Here is an 11,543-nt window from a genome sequence, read left to right as displayed (position 1 = left end):
TGTGTGTGTGTGTGTGTGTGTGTGTGTGTGTGTGTGTGTGTAAAATGAGTGTCACAGTATCTAGTTGAAGTAATTTTGAATGTAAGACGGCCTGAATCAGGAACTGTAAGTTCTTGGGATAATGTCATAGCTGGACCAATGAAAATGGATAAAACCAGCTAATCTAAATGAACCAATAATTTAGGAAAGATGGGTTGGTTTCACCTATAAGCCCAGAGAGGATTCTGGTCTTCTTAGCCTTGAGCTTGCTCTCAGTTGCATGTTTTGGCCTTTTCTTATGGAGAATGGTAATTTTCCTTTCCTAAATATTGGTGCCAATATGGGGGAAGGAAGATATGTGTGAACAGAGGATGTAACTTGGTGGGAAATTTGTATTTTTTCACAATGTTCTAGGAGACAAGATTGAGAGATTACATCATTTTCTAAGACATAACAGTAATTTCTGCCAGATCCAAGCCTGTAAGCAAGCCCAGATGCTCCAGTGGGGTACTGTCCAGATTGGTACTTTCTGCCATGCCCCCTTCCATTGATTTAGGGTTGATGGTGGGAATGCAGGGGGAAATGGTTCAAAGGATACTCATTGGTAAATAGCATGACTAAGGTGCTGGGAAGAAAGTTCTAGAGAAAGTTTGCATCTTGGCTCTACTTCTGGCTTTTTCAGTATGACTCAGTTTTGATGAGAAATAAAGTGTTTTGGCTGCTCCTCAAGAACAGAGCCCGTTGTTGATATGGATTAGGGACTACATGCTCTTCTTTGATCCAAAGCCCTGCTGTCCTCTCTTCCAGCATCCTTATGTGCTGCTCAGGAAGGAACAGCAAACCCAGCATGGGTGTGTCAGCTCTGTCCTGTGTCTGCAACAGCAGAGCCAACTGCAGGGGGCCAGATCTGCCAGCCTGTCACCAGGAAGAGAAAACCTCTTCACAAAGAGTGAATGTGTACTTCTTTCTACTCAGAAGTTCTTGCTTCATTAACTGAGTTTTTAGGGGGTTTATGATGAATGTGGCCATACCTGAAGTCAGAGGTGTGGTTTCTTATTCTCCAAATTGTGTCACAGTTGAATATCTGCTCACAACAGCATACAGAGGCCAGAATCAAGAAGAAATTTCACGTTGGAACTTTCATGCTTAGATTTTCAAAATTCTATTACCCCCCTCACACATTCAATGCAACAGGCATCAGATGTGGCTTGGCATCAAGGTTTTATGACTCTTCAAACCCTGGTTAAAAAGGTGGTGTTTCTCAAACTTTAATTTGCACTGGAGTCAGTTGGGCAGCATATAAAAATAATGCTTCCAATTTAGTGGGCCTAGGGCTAGCCCGGGATTATTAATTTCTACAAGCTCCTGTATAATGCTGATGTGGCTGATCTGAAGACATGCCAAGCAGTGAGACTCTAGACTACTGCCAAATCTTTGCCTGCTCAGAGAATGAGTTCAAGTCTCAGTTACAAAGCCCCTTGGTCCTCAAAGACCTTATTGACATTTTAGAGCATTCTCCTGACCTCTACAAAAAGGTCCCTACCCTTTTTCTGCCTTCATTTGAATTGGCACAAATTTCTACCACAGCTCTGAAACCCTCCACTCTCAGGCTCTTGAAGTCTCTATGTATTTCCTCTTTCTTTGGAAGCCCTTGTGGTGTGCACAGAATAATTTGGGGAAGAAAGGAGTCTGGCTTAGTTGTTCCACTTCCGCTTTATATTTCTTCATTGTTATTATGGATATTTTACTGTACCTGTCTTTCTTCAATAGAGTATAAACTCCAAAAGAAAAGGTTCTAAATAAGTGTGTGCACACGTGTGTATGCCCGTGTGTGTATGTGTGTGAGTGTATATGTGTGCGTGCATGAATGTGTGTGTGTATAGTACCTTGGTATACAACAGATGATAAATATTTGTTGAATGAAGAACAAGTGTTAGATAAGGCACCACACTCATATGTGGCAATGTCCAATCACAGATGACAAGGTACTTGTCATTCATTGGGATGGACATATGGGCAGTGGGATGGAATGAGGAATTCAGTTGGAAGACAGAGTACAATAGAAATAGGAGACAAATTAGAATGAAACATTCTAGGCAACTCAGTAGAGTCCATACTAGCTACCTCTTATCAGAGTATGATAGAAGCTCACTGCTGTCCCATTCATTTAGCTTATCCTCTTTTCTATTATCAGAACTTCTCTCCCCCTTTCTCCTTCTCCTCTCAATACTTCCCACTCATCATCCTTTTCCTGTCATTGTCACCACTACCACCACCATAATCCTCATCACCACTGCCACCACCACTACCACCACCATCATCATCATCATCATCATCACTACCACCATCATCATCTGAAGTGCTGGAATTCACACCCAGGGCCTCATAAGTACTAGATACGTGCTCCATCACTGCCAGCATTCATTGGCAGTTCTTCATTGAAATTGATGGAGCTTTCTAGAGACCATCACTGCCTTGTCTGTGGACACCAGCTACAGACTACCTGAATATTTGGCACTATTGACCGTCTCTAACTGTCCATTGTAATGATATTATTTAATTACACTGAGCATTAACTACTTAGGAAACAAATTTGTGAATGTCCCTTTAATATTAGTCCATTTTTTCCAATCTTGAAGTTGCCAACAACTGTTTTGAACTGTTTCCTCTAGAAAGAACAAGCAGTTTGGCTCAGAATTATCTGATTCAAGCACTGTGATTAATCTTCTATCAGTTTGGGGATATGTGCAGATATCTGAGAGCTACAAATTATCCAAAAAATATCTCAATTTGTTCTCACAGTCAAGTAGAAAATTACAAGAACAAAGCCTTATAAATTGTTTTGACCTTTGATCTATGATATCTGGGGAGATTTTCCATATATCTAATGTCTATATTATATACATACATACATACATACATACATACACACATACATACACACACATAAACATTATATATATATATATATATATATACATATACATTATACATATACATTTTTTGATACTAGGAGTATTCAGAGGTGCCATAGTAGCTGTGAAGGGCATCCAACCAACCACCTGAGTTATTTGTGTTGATTTCTACCACAAAGAGTGAATTTCCTGGACAGTGGGTGAAAATAGGGTTATCGTAGGCAGATAGTGAACTCATGTACTAGCACAACATTCACAAATATGTGAATCTCAAGTGTCCTAGGAAAAGTGAGAGCCAGACTCCGAGATATTAATTGTTACTGATGTTTTATTATTCCGCAGTTGTGAATGCAAGATGATGAAATGGAAGAGAAAGAACAAGAAAGCAGAAAGTGTCTAAGCAAGGAAGAGCTAACCATATGTTACCATTAATGGTTACAGCATCCTAGGGAGCTTCATGGAGGCTCTGCAGGTTGCTTGGAAGGGGGTCTACTCCACATGTGAGCTACTGTGGAATGATGGGATGTTTCAGGACACCCCACTGTGTAGCAGAATTTTGCAGAGAAATGATTGCAAAATCACTGTTTTGTCTGTTTCTTTACTTCAAACTAAGTAAAAAAATCACTGTTTTTACAACCTCCTCTTGATCTTCTGGCATCTTTACTGCATACTCAAAATGCTAGGTCCTATGTCCTACTGTTTAGTGACATTTCTTTAATTCTAGAAAAGATGTCAGGAACCAGAACTTGATGGGTGCAGCTAATCAACCTGGCTCCGTGTTAATGGTCAATACAGGGATACAGATCACCTTCTGAAAGCCAGGTATCCAAAGACAGTAGAAATAGCCCATGATATCATATGTAGTCCATATTCTGTATGGTAGGGAGCTTGGGTCATCTTAGCCCAATCCATTCATTTCACTAATAGGAAAACACGTGAGCCTTATAAATGTCACACCTGGCATAGAGAAGGAAGGATTAGTGCCTGTGAGTTTCTCAGCTTCTGCTCCAGTGACATGGTGGATGGTATCTATGTATTTCAGCACTATAGGTATCTGTATTTCTTGGTAAAATGACTGGATGGTCAAGACCCTCTGCCTGGATAGGTGGTCCTGCATCAAGATTAAATTCTGACAGTTCACTTACTTCATTTACAGTTTTAGTCAATCAATTTGAGCCCAGACTTTCTCACCAATTAAGCAGGTATAAAAATAGTGCAAATTGTCTGGTTTTATTAAGATACCTCTGAAACATTGATGCACTATCGGATACACAGATATACAAAGGAACCTAAAGATAAATGTAGTTAGTAGTAGTTTAATACTCTTTCTCTAATTCAGTATAAATGCTCATTTCATTGCCCCTGTAATAATCTCAGTATCATATATCTATATTCTTATGCTCACTGCATCCATTCATCTCTCCATCTATTTACCCTCCACCTATCAGTCTAGCCATCCATTTATCTATCCATTTATCCACATATATATTTTTGTAAATAGTCAGTAATCACACAAATATTTTTATTAAGCAGGAGAATATGCTAGAGGCTTTATTCAACTGTTACAGACAAACAGCAAATATATTATTAAAAATCCTTTCATTGATGAGTGAAAAGTCTAAGTGTCAAGCTTATTCGGGAAGAAATATATTCAGTGTCAAAGACACAAAAACAACTCTGGTTTTTTTTCCTCTTCATTTCCACCTCAGTCTTGTATAAGCATGCATATTCATCTTTATTTATAATGAACCAGGGTCAATCAGAAATTAAATACCTTGCCCACTGCAGAATTCATCTCAGAATTTTTCTAGACAAAATAGGAGGAGAGAAGAAGCAGAACAAGGAGACAGGATTAACTTTTCAGGCACATCCAGTGTAACACTGTTGAGAGATGATATTGTGTAGATGGTTCTACAGAGACCTGCCAAAAATAAGATTGGAGGTAATAGGGCTGGACAGGGCTCATCCCGACAATCACTTCACATTGCTTGCTAGATAAAATGGTTCCCTGAGATGTGCTTTACAGTTATTTGTCCAGATTTCTATGATCTTAACAGATTGCTCCTGGGTAGAAAATAGCTTGCCTTTTCCAAGCCCTGACTTAATTCAGCCTCGTTAATTCCTTTGTAGCCTATATGAATCCCAGAGGGAAACGTAATTATATAACTATCTCATTTGGTGCTTGGTTTCCCAAACATGGCCAGGGATACTGTACTTGATGACTTCTTCTTCTTATTTTTTTGAGGGTTGTTAATTTCATTCTTTTTTTAAAGTTGAGTATTTTCTTTATTTACATTTCAAATGTTACCCCCTTTCCCCATTCCACCCATCCCTGACACCTATCCCTTTCTCTCTCCCTCTGCTTCTATAAGGGTACTCCACACCCTCCCACACACTCCCATCTTCCCTGAGTTCCCTAAACTGGGACATCTATTGAGCCTTCATAGGACCCAGGACCTCTCCTCCCATTGATGTATGACAAGCCCATTTTCTGCAACTTATGCAACTGGAGCCATGTGTACTCCTTTGTTGATAGCTTAGTCCCTGGGAGCTCTTGATGACGTCTAGTGGTGCAGATGCAAAGAGAAAATGTTGCACTTCTTATAGGTACTTAACACTAGCAAAGCATCAAACCTATTCCAACTGTGTTTCTAAGAATGGTCTGTTGTAACAACTCTGCATTTCTCTGAGAGCTAACAGCCCAGGGGTTGGGTTTTGTTGGGAAAAATGGTTTTTAACTTCCAGTGATTAAAAGCAACTGCTAGCTGTCTGGCATGATTGCCCTTCCTCATGATTCACCCTCATTTTCAGATTATCAAATAAAAATTTATAGTCTTTTTTGATGTATAAAACAAGCAAACAAAACACACACGATGATATGATTATTTTGACTGATGGCTGATAGTGTAAATCAGTTTTGTTCCATGTCAACCAAAGATCAACAATGGCTAAATCCTTTCACCTCTCTTTGTTTCTGTCAGTTTTTTCTACAGTATAAAGACACAGTATACTTGAAAGTACAGACTTGATATTCATGTCCAGCTATGCCCTGTATTTGCTAGGTGACCTCTCACAATTTATAAGTATCATTATTGTCAGTGGTGAAGTAGAGATCACAAAAGCACCAACCTCATGGGAATTTGGAAAAGAAAAACATACATGACTATTTATAAGGTATTAAAAATAATGTCTGATGCCCAGCAGGTGTGTTGTAAATATATGCAACTTTAAAAAAAACAAAATAAAACAAAACATAAAGTTCATGGATTTAGATAAAGAACTCTTTGTATGACCAAAGTGTGGATACTTCAATCCTTCTTAGAAGGAGGGACAAAATACCCATGGAAGGAGTTACAGAGACAAAGTTTGGAGCAGAGACTGAAGGAAGGACCATCCAGAGACTGCCTCATCTGGGGATTAATCCAATAAACAACCACCAAAACCAGACACTATTGTGGATGCCAACAAGATTTTGCTGACAGGATCCTGATATACCTGTCTCCTGAGAGGCTCAGCCAGTGTCTGACAAATACAGAAGTAGATGCTCACAGCCATCCATTGGACTGAGCACAGGGTCTCCAATGAAGGATCTAGAGAAAGTACCCAAGGAGCTGAAGAGGTTTGCAGCCCCATAGGAGGAACAACAATATGAACTAACCAGTACCCCCAGAGCTCCCTGGAACTAAACCACCAATCAAAGAAAACACATGATGGGACTCATGGCTCTAGATGCATATGTAGCAGAGGATGGCCTAGTTGGTCATCAACAGGAGGAGAGGCCCTTGGTCCTGTGAAGGTTCTATGCCAAAGTATAGGGAAATGCCTGGACCAGGAAGCAGGAGTGGGTGGGTTTGTGAGCTGGAGGAGTGGGGAGGGCATTGGGGTTTTCAGAGGGAAAATAGGAAAGGGGATAACATTTGAAATGTAAACAAAGAAAATATCTTAAAAAGAACAGAAAAGAAAAAAAAAAAGAACTCTGTACAAGTCTGGGGGCCTGAGTTTGGATTCTGAGAATCTATGTAAAGCTGAATATAGTAGCATTTATCCGTAATCTCACCAATACTATGGTGAGATAGAAAACAAAGACGAGATATCCTCCAGAAGAATTGAGGTTAGCTAGCCTGTGTGTACAACAGCAAACAAAAGAACTTGTCTCAAGGAAGATGGAAAGTCAGTGCCATTTATGCACACATAAACATAAGCAGATATACACACACTCATACAGGTACACACTAGACATGCACACATTCATACACACACATAAACACATAATACACCTACACGCATAAAATTGCATGCATATGTACATACATAATCCTCTCATATATACATATACACATGTACACACACATATACACATATACACCCATACATACAGACACACACACACACACATATACAAACATACATACATACGCACACACCCACACACGCAGGCTCACACACATACCCATGCACACACACAAATAACAAGACAGCAAGATTCTCCATTAAGGCTCATTTCAACTTAAGGTACAAGTTGCCATATCAGTGGATGCCTCCAGCTGCCTAACCATTATTAATTGCTTTGTTATTTCCCCTTTTCCTGAACTCTCAGAATTCATTTTATTTATTTATTTATTTATTTATTTATTTATTTATTTATTTATTTATTTATTTAGGGTTTTTCGAGACAGAGTTTTCTCTGTGTAGTCCTGGCTGTCCTGGAACTCTCTCTGTAGACCAGGCTGGCCTCGACCTCAGAAATCCGCCTGCCTCTGCCTAACTCTCAGAATTCTTTGGGAAAGCACATTCACTCTTCTCATATACACAAAAGAACATGATTAGAGACAACAATAGCTTTAGTTCAGTGTCAGGAAAATGAATCTTTAAGTGAACTTATAAAGACCATCTTAAAAGAAAATTATTTAGCTAGAACATTATTAATGAACTTGAAAATTACCATTGAAGCTTTTAATTAAAAAAAAAAAAAAAAAAAACCTCAGGTCCACATTGTGGTATTTCTGATCACCACTATTGCAAAATCCAGGTCAGAAATGATTCCCATTCATTTCCTTCAGAAAACTCATTTTGTTATGCTTCGTTTTAGGAAAAAAAAATTCTAAAACCAAAAATCTAAATACCCCGGTTTTCTGGAGTGATCTTTTTCATTCATAAAGCAATGCGCAAAGGTTCCATCTTCATTCACAGAGTTTACTCTTACAGTTTTGGAAGTTTATGCTTACAGTGAGTTTTGGAAGTCACTTTTTTAGGAAAATAAACTAAACCTTTGAGAGACAAGCTGAGATTCTAGAAAAATTGCCAGTGGAACGTGTACACAAATATGCACACATGCGAAGGTCAGACACTGACAAATCAAGTGTTTTCTTCAAATAAAGGAGGAAATTTTCCCTTTTTGAGAGAGAGAGAGAGAGAGAGAGAGAGAGAGAGAGAGAGAGAGAGAGAGAGAGAGAGAGGAGAGTTCTCTCATTCAACCTGAAACTCATCGGTTAGACAAAGCTGGCTAGAAAATGAATTCCTGAAATCCACTGGACTCTACCCAGGCACACATGCCACCTCCATACCTCAGTCCTGAGATTCCAGATGTGGATCATGCATAGCTTTTATACTGATACTGGTAGTCCTTCTCAGGTCTTCAGGCTCGTGTAACCAGCATTTTTATAATTAAGCCATCTCCCCTAGTCCAGTATTCCTGATTCGTATTTTCAAGTATAAAAGCTTTAGAGGGACAATCTTGTCCCTGCTTCATTGATTCTCTACTATTAGATAATCCCAGCAAGTTTAATGGCTTTGTATACTGTGTACATCATCCTCTGTCTGGCTTGACATATTTACTGATGGTCTTCACATTACAATGTAAATTCTGAGGTGGCAGGATTTCTAGTCTTATGCAACTCTGTTATCATCAGAGCCAAAACAGCAGTGGAACATGGTACTTGAAACTGGGTATAAGCTAAATGTTTGAAAAGGAATAAAATGTTAACTTTAAAAAACAAAAACATTTTCTTCAAAGTGCATTGCTTATGACATCAGCATTGGAGACCCAGGTTTCTCCATCAGTGCAGTTGGCAAGTGGGTTGATTCTCTGTGGGGGGTTATTCTGTACACTGAAGATGTTTAGACGCATCCTTGGCTTCTACCTTCTGAATACCAGTGTGACAGCAGCAGCAGCAACAACAAACTGCTTCAAACATTTCTAAATGCATTTCACAGGGCATAATAACCCTTTCTCATAATGACTAAGCCACTAGAAAATCAGTTTACTAGAAATAAAACAATCATAGTTCTATTTTCAGCTTGGTGAAATCTTATAAATTAGATCATAGTGTTAACTACCTTCCTAAGCCTCATCTAGACATCAAGAGTTTGAATAATGTAGTGGCATTGTAGTTGTGAAGATTACAGCTGCCACCTCAAAATAACCAGTATAATGTCCAATTGACGTCTTCCCTCCTGTCTTTTAGACTGACCCATTACCTAAATGGGATCCTGGTCTCATTTCTAGCTTCAAATCTCATTTCTTTGATTTCTGTCTCAAATTTCAATTCCTAGAATTTTTCAAGATTTTGGATGCTCCTTTCGTCTGTCCCCAATATCTGGGTCTTCTTGTCTGCTCCTGTCTTCTGACCAGCCCTATATAACCATTCTTATAACTACTAGATATTCATTCTGAATTCTCCATCTTGAGAAATGCAACTCTATCCTCTATTTTCTTCTAGGCATGTTTTTTATACTTTACCCATTTTTAAATTAGTTTTTGGTTGCATTTTTGAGACAGGTCGTTACTATGTAGTTCAAGTTGACTACAAACTAGTAATCCTCCAACCTTGTCCTTTCAAGTGTTGGAATTACAAGTGGTTGCCACCACCCTTAGATTTGAACCATTCTTCTCACACCATCTGTTTAGGCCTGCCACCCAGGCTTAAACATAGACATACTGTGCCTGCACCCATAGCTGTGTGAAAGAAGATAACATGTCTGGGATTAGTTTAATACTTTCAGTAGCACAGAAGAACATTGTCTGCTTGGACCCTGTATTTTTTTGTCTCTCATAAATTGGTTGACAAGATTAGTTAGTTGTTAGTGAGATGTTTCTTTCCCATTAGCTATTAGATAAATAAAATACTGAAATTCTTGAACTAGATAATCCTGAAAGCTCTTGCAATTCAAAACAGTTAAGGGTGACAGAACTTTTCAATCAGAACTATGGTTCTCTCCCTGTCTTTCTTTCTTTCTTTCTTTCTTTCTTTCTTTCTTTCTTTCTTTCTTTCTTTCTTTCTTTCTTTCTTTCTTTCTTTCTTTTTCTTTCTTTCTTTCTTTCTTTCTTTCTTTCTTTCTTTCTTTCTTTCTTTCTTTCTTTCTTTCTTTCAGTGTTGAATAATGGTGAGGGTCCAGGTTTAGAGATCAGAATAGAGGCAGACTTCCCAAGTATTACCCATTAGTGCTTCCCCCCCTTTTTTTAACCAAGAGCAGTTTTATGAGGTATGTAACCAAGAACAAATGTACAGTATGCATGTGGCACAGAGCTAGGGAGAGAACTCAGTAGATAGTGTGCTTCCTTCATAAGTACAAGGATCTGAGTTCTATTCCCAGAATGTATGTTTCAAAAGTCAGGTGTGGTGGTGCATGCCTTTAATCCCAGAGCTAGAGAAATGGAGACTGGTGAAATTCTGAGGTTCACAGCTTAACCAGTCTAGCCTACTTGATGAGTACCAGCCTAGTGAGAGACTCTAGTTTGTTTCTGGAGGAGGGGGTGGTATTTGTTTTGTTTTTAACTGTTGCAAGATATTGATTACACTGTGAACCCTAAGACTGTATTATGTACTGAACACAAAATACTATTTCTGCTTGTGGTGGGTCTCTGCCCATAGCAAACAACTTTAGTCCCTCTGACTGGAATACAGGCACACCCTTAGTATACACTTCAAACAATGAAGATAAAATTAGTTTATAGAAGGAAACAGCCACGTTTAACCATGATGTCAAATTGAGTGGCAGACAAAATGACGAATAGAGAAAGATTTAACAAAATAGAATATGCTCAACTCTCATGAGAAGGGAGAAAAGGGGGAAACTACTTGAGGGGCAGTGCAGAGAGAGAAAGGAGGCAGTTTTGCTGGGAGAGTTGTACAGAGACAGGTTGAAGAGAGAACAATCTAGACCCAGGTAAAGACAAAACAAGCCAGAGAATGAGAAGGAGCCAGATTATCTTAACAGATTGCTAGAGCTATTTTGAAGCCAAGCAGAGCAATTCATGACAGGCAGAGAGGGAGAGAAGACTGAATTAGTCAGCTTGGAGTCAGAACAGCTGAATTAAACTAGCCAACTAGACCTCAGAAAGAACTAGGAAAGAGTGAGCTTATTCAGCAGCAAGTCTCAGAGGTTAAAACTGTTCTAGGCCTAGATTAGATTGTACAGAGAATAGAAGCTTCCAGCACTAGGTCTTGGTGAGCAGACATACACAGAAACATCCTGACAAAATTACTACAGGAAAATAAAAGATACAACCACACTTAACTTTTACTCTTCACTCATGTATTAATTACATCTCGACTGCAGTTTCTCCTCACTCCACTCCTCCTAGTCCCTCCTACCACCTTCCAGATCATCTCCTCTGTTTGCTTTGAGAGAGAGAGAGAGAGAGAGAGA

The sequence above is a fragment of the Mus caroli genome, chromosome 15, assembly GCF_900094665.2.
Source record: "Mus caroli chromosome 15, CAROLI_EIJ_v1.1, whole genome shotgun sequence".
Classification (NCBI taxonomy): domain Eukaryota; kingdom Metazoa; phylum Chordata; class Mammalia; order Rodentia; family Muridae; genus Mus; species Mus caroli.
Note: the sequence above shows the minus strand (reverse complement) of the source record.